Consider the following 6,000-nt stretch of genomic DNA (forward strand, 5'->3'; position numbering starts at 1 on the left):
ACTTGTGGCCAATTAGGTAATCTGGACCAAACCTCCTGCTGAAAAGTACAAAACATAAAGGATAAAATATATATATTAAAATAAAATCTTACAAACATCAAACAAGTCGTAAGGATTTACCAGGACACCTTGTCAGTGAGAAAATAGGGAAGCAGCCTCATAAAGCAGCAACTTCTATCCTGAGAGAATATGACCATCTTGACCAACTTAAACTTTTATTTTGATAGCTCTGTGCAGAGAGAGAGCCAGATCAAAGGCTAGAGCGGACAGAAGAGCGGGTATCCGGTAGAAGACTCATTCCCACAATCTGGAGCCTGAGAGGTCTACTCTCTCAAAATAAAGATGAGTGAGACATGATGCATCTGCTCCAGAACCCACATGCCTGAATGTCCAAGGAACCTCAGCATGTTGCTTTGAGGTGGTCCCTGACTGGTATCCTCCGTGGAGGAAAATGCTAAATCTGGAATCTCAAATTATTCATCTATTTCCCCCAAATACATTTGCTGACAAAGATAAGATACTGTATAACAGAAAAATTTGACAAAAAATAATAAGATAAATTAAAAAATAGATAGATAAAAACCCAGATGTGCAAACACATCAGACATCTGAATATATAACAGACCACGAAACCTATGCTTACTATGTTTAAAGAAATAAAAGTGATAAAATTGAAAATATTAGTAGAAAGCACAAAGCTATAAAAGATATCATTAAATTTGAAGAAATAAATAAAGCAGCTGAGATTTAAAAGTCAATGAATTATGAGGGGGGGTGGGGGACTATACTTAAAACACTACTGGCCTAATGAACACTTGCTACAGACACAGGGCATAGGTGGAATTTATGGGAGTGCTTCTTTCTCAAACAATTAAATAAAATATTATTAATCACAGTGAAACATAATTTTATATGATATATCATCCACGGCGGACACTTCTAGACCCCTTCATCTCCCTTTCGTTTTTCATTTTATCTTTAGTTACTCCATCAGTGGGATCGGGAAGATTTGTTCACTTTCGGATGAGAGGACCGAGGAAGAGTGCATTAAGTCTCTTTCAAAAATTATCATTACTTTTTACTTTAATTTCACTTTTAAGAATTCAAAGTTGCTTTGAAAATTCATCTGTATTATATAGCTTGCTTGATTGGGTGAAACTTGAGATTAGCTCTTAAATATATCTTTTCCCCACATATGAATAAAAATTGTGTTTACAGTTTGTAAGTAAGTACTAAAATTGATGGAGAGACGTTGATTCTCAGCCAGGTGGACAGCACATCACTGGGTGATATTTGTATGTCTTAGGAAATAGATACATGTGTATCTGAGCTGTTTGTTAAGGGTGGGTGAAACTGTTGTGAAGTGAAATGCATGGTGGGTGATACGGCATCACGGTGGTTTTCTGAGTTGAAGCCTACAGTCTGGGATTTATGAAGACATAGACTTCAGAAACCAAAGGATAAAGAACTATTTCCATCAGCATGTAAGGACACCATTATCTGCATCCTAAGTGATAAAGATGGAGACACCAAGAAAATGCATTAGTTTTGTAAATCAAAATTGTGTCTGAGCAAAAGAATATGCCTCTTTGGAGGTACAGCAACAGCCCTATTTTTTTTTTATATTTTATTTATTTATTTGATAGAGAGAGACACAGCAAGAGAGGGAACACAAGCAGGGGGAGTGGGAGAGGGTGAAGCAGGCTTCCCGCTGAGCAGGGAGCCTGATGCGGGGCTCATCCCAGGAGTCTGGGATCATGACCTGAGCCGAAGGCAGATGCTTAACAACTAAGCCACCCAGGTGCCCCCAGCAACAACTCTATTTAAAGAAAAGAAGATAAAGTCTAGTTAGAAAAGAGCCTCCTGGGCGCCTGGGTGGCTCAGTTGGTTAAGCGACTGCCTTTGGCTCGGGTCATGATCCTGGAGTCCCTGGATCGAGTCCCGCTTCGGGCTCCCTGCTCGGCAGGGAGTCTGCTTCTCCCTCTGACCCTTCCCCCTCTCATGTGCTCGCTCTCTCTCATTATCTCTCTCTCAAATAAATAAATAAAATCTTTAAAAGAAAAAAAGAAAAGAAAAGAGCCTCCTGCTCACATGGGGGGCAGGGGTGACAAAAAAAGAATCAGTCAAATGTCCAGGAAAAAAAAGTGACTCGGGGCGCCTGGGTGGCTCAGTCGTTAAGCGTCTGCCTTCAGCTCAGGTCATGATCCCAGGGTCCTGGGATCGAGCCCCACATCGGGCTCCCTGCTCCACGGGAAGCCTGCTTCTCCCTCTCCCATTTCCCCTGCTTGTGTTCCCTCTCTCGCTGTGTCTCTCTCTGTCAAATAAATAAATAAAATCTTAAAAAAAAAAAAGTGACTCAAAAAGAGTATGTTACAATGGGTTTAAGGAAGAGAGAAAATCAGGGGTGGACAGAGAGGGGCTTGCCAGCATGCACCTGTCCAAAGTGTGACATTGAAACGTATATCCTAGGGAAGTGAAGCTCTGTAATGTTTCTCCAGTTTTTGTGTACTGTTTAGTTCTATTAAATACATCTTCATTCAATTAAGCACATTTAATAGGACACAGTTTTAGATGCTTAGTTGTATGTAGTCTTTTGACTAATACATCTGAAACGAGTCTGCTCATCAATAGCAAAGATGTCAAGTTCAGTTTTACTCCCCAAGCATTTCCCAGTTTTCACTGCCTATTTCACAAATGGAAAGGTTTCAAGAGCCTTCTCTGTGACTCTGTTAGCACCTTAGCCCTGCCAATAATTTGAATCAAACAAATTTCAAGGGATTGGGACAGCTATGGTGTGATAATGGGAACTTAAAAAAAAAAAAAAAACAGTACAAATGACAGAATCACAAACTTACAGATGGAGAACAGGCTAGTGGTTTGCAGAGGTGGGAGGTGGGATGGAGGGGGTGGCCTTAGGAAAGAACAGCACAGGGAATCTGCGATGTAGATTTCTGTCTCTTGCCTGTGGTGGTAGACACATGAACTTACACGTGTGCAGAGAACAGAAAACATGCACAAATGAGTGCCTGTAAAACCGGTGAAATCAGGGGTACCTGGGTGGCTCAGTTGGTTAAGCGACTGCCTTCGGCTCGGGTCATGATCCTGGAGTCCCAAGATCAAGTCCCGCATCTGGCTCCCTGCTCAGCAGAGAGTCTGCTTCTCCCTCTGACCCTCCCCCCTCTCATGCTCTCTCTCTATCTCATTCTCTCTCAAATAAATAAATAAAATCTTAAAAAAAAAACAAACGGTGAAATCTGGGACACCTGGATGGCTCAGTCTGTTAAGCATCTGCCTTCGCCTCAGATCATGATCCCAGGGTCCTGGGATGGAGCTCCGTGCCAGGTTCCCTGATCAGCAGGGAGCCTACTTCTCCCTCTGCCTGATGCTCCCCCTGCTTGTGCTCTCTCTCTCTCTTTCTGACAAATAAATAAATAAAATCTTAAAAAAAAATAAAAGACTAAGGCTTGACAGAGCTCCGAGAAAGAAGGTAAGCATGGAAACTTACTTTGTTGCCTGGCTCAGAAAGAAGTGTCCTTTGCATGTGCTGGATCTGTATGACATTTCATTTACTGAGTCCAAGCTCTGACAAAGTTTCCACCAAAATGGTAGGCTTTTGTTTTCTAGAGGATAATGAGGGGACCCCATGTTCCAATGTAGAGGTAAAGGCGTGTCCATATCTGTCCCTACTCATCTCCTCCCCCATCCACCAACAAAAAGCAGAGTGTTTAATATCAGGGAGACAGTGATTCACATCCTTCTACATCACTTAGTACCCATTTCTTAGGTGGGGGGAAAAAAGTATAAACCCTCGTCTATTTGAAATGCTAGAAGCATTAAGCACATTATCTTTTTCTTCCAAATGGTTTTTGCATGAAAAGAATATTATTATTTTTGCCTCTGATAATTTTTGGAACAAGTCATCAGTTGGTAGATGTTAACTTTTATTCTTAACTAAAAGAAGAGACATTTCTGCATCATGAGATATCTTGAATAGATTAAATTGCTTTGGGGGAAAATAGCTGCAATGAAACTTTAAAAGTTGCTTAATATGGAGGGTTTTAAAAAAAAAAGATGTCCACACTTATTGTTTATTCAGAGAGATTTCTGTAGATATTTGCCCCCAGAAAAATTTTTCAATAGTTCCCTTTGGATTGGAGTATAATAAACACATTAGTGTCCTTTTTTTTTTTTTCATTACATGTTTCCTTGAAAGGTTTTAGCGATTTTTTTTCCCCCTAAGGAAATATCAGCTTAAAGAAGATTGTAGTTAGAGGCATTTTAATAGTACTGCGTTTTTTTTTCCTCCTATAAAAGAGATGAATGACATGAGTGAAGTGATAACCACTGGTACTTTACTTGACAAAATATTTAACGTTGGCTGAGGTAAACGAGGAAAACTAAAAGGATGGCAGTCGTTTAAAGCCAGAATGTGAGATTCCTGTTAGCCCACGGCAATGCCCCAAAGCTTCGTGCCACACCCTGCAGTTAGAAATCGGTCTTCATACCGAACAGACCTGTGTGGCAGGTGCCACAACCAGGCTGTAGTTTGAAGTGGAGGGGAGCCCATCTCTCCTCTCCGTTACAGTGAGCGTGGAGAGCGTGGCCGGTGGAATCAGAACACATTTCAGCTCTCCTTCAGTGCCTGAACCTCAGCTACCTCAGGCCAACGAGTAACCATGAAAATGAACAACAACAACGTGGATGGCTGTCAAACACCTGTCTGTGCCAGTCTTTATAATAAACACTTGATATGCATCGGTTCTCCCACTCTTCACCGTGGTTGCATGTAACCTCCCTCTCCCTTTCTGATAGGAAGGCTCAAAAGGACCGGGTAACTTGCCCCAGGCACGCAGCTTCTCAGTCGCCCAGTGGCATAACCAGCATTTTCTCTGATGCCTTTATGAAGGTACAATGACGTTCAGAGATCTGTCAGGGAGTTCCACAGCTCCAGGTCAATGAGTGGACCTCCGTTTAAGGGACAAGAAGGAATGTGAGGTTGTGGGATGCCAGAGATCAGCCAGGAGAGGAGTGGAGCAAAGATGTTCATGGCCCTCTGCGTGAGATCATCCCGACTGTAAGGCCAAGAGCTCGTGTGGCGACCCTTGTTTTCTGGCAGTGTAAAATCAAGTCCCAACGTGGGGTAGCTTAATCCTGCAGACCAGAGCCAAAGTGGTCATACCTGCCCAAGGAAAAGGCTTAAGTGGATTCTCACTTCCATGGCATCCAAAACGAGCCTCACTGAGCTGGAAATCTTACCTCTGTATGTAAGTTCTCTTATCGACATTGATCATCTTCTCAAAATAAATCAGGTTTGTCAAGACAAGAAGAAAGATTTGCTCCCTTGAAAATTGTTTTGTATTTTTTTTTTTACGCAATGGTCAATCAAGTTGGGCCACAAGAGAAGACACAAGAGCAACTCAGGAAAGAAGCAAAGTTTATGACACTCACAGGTCCCAGAATCGAGAGACCCTGTGTGTCAGTTTGCAGGGTCACATAAGAAATGTATCAGGGTGGTCAGGATCCAGAAGCCGGGCTCTGGAAGGGTGCCTAGGCTGTAAGATTTACTGGGGTTTCCAGGGAAAGGCAAAGCAGGGCAGGGGAAAGTGTTGAGAACTGACTAGTTTGAATAATTTCAGCAAGCTTTGAGCTATAGGGGGAGTCTCTAGTTGCTGGTACCCTGGCCCTGGGATGATGCAGATGGCGGAATATGGCCTCCTGGGTGTGTGGGCAGATAGAAGAGGTGTGGCTTTGGACTGGTCAGTTTGCAGATGAAAGACATGCTCTGGCTGAGCCCTTCGTTATCTTGAAGAATTGGCTAGCCCCAAGGGCCAGTCCTTCCTGGCCAGAAATGTTTCTTAAAATGTCAAAACATCATAAGATACAGAAAATAAAACCATATATATTTATATGGTATACATAATAAAATTTATATATATTTATTTTTTACATATGTATATATGGGAAATGCAAAATAAACAGCCCATTGTAAAGCGGCACCTG

This window comes from Mirounga angustirostris, unplaced genomic scaffold, assembly GCF_029215605.1.
Source record: "Mirounga angustirostris isolate CCGP_5_RB_7025 unplaced genomic scaffold, mMirAng1.0.hap1 SCAF_3, whole genome shotgun sequence".
NCBI lineage: Eukaryota > Metazoa > Chordata > Mammalia > Carnivora > Phocidae > Mirounga > Mirounga angustirostris.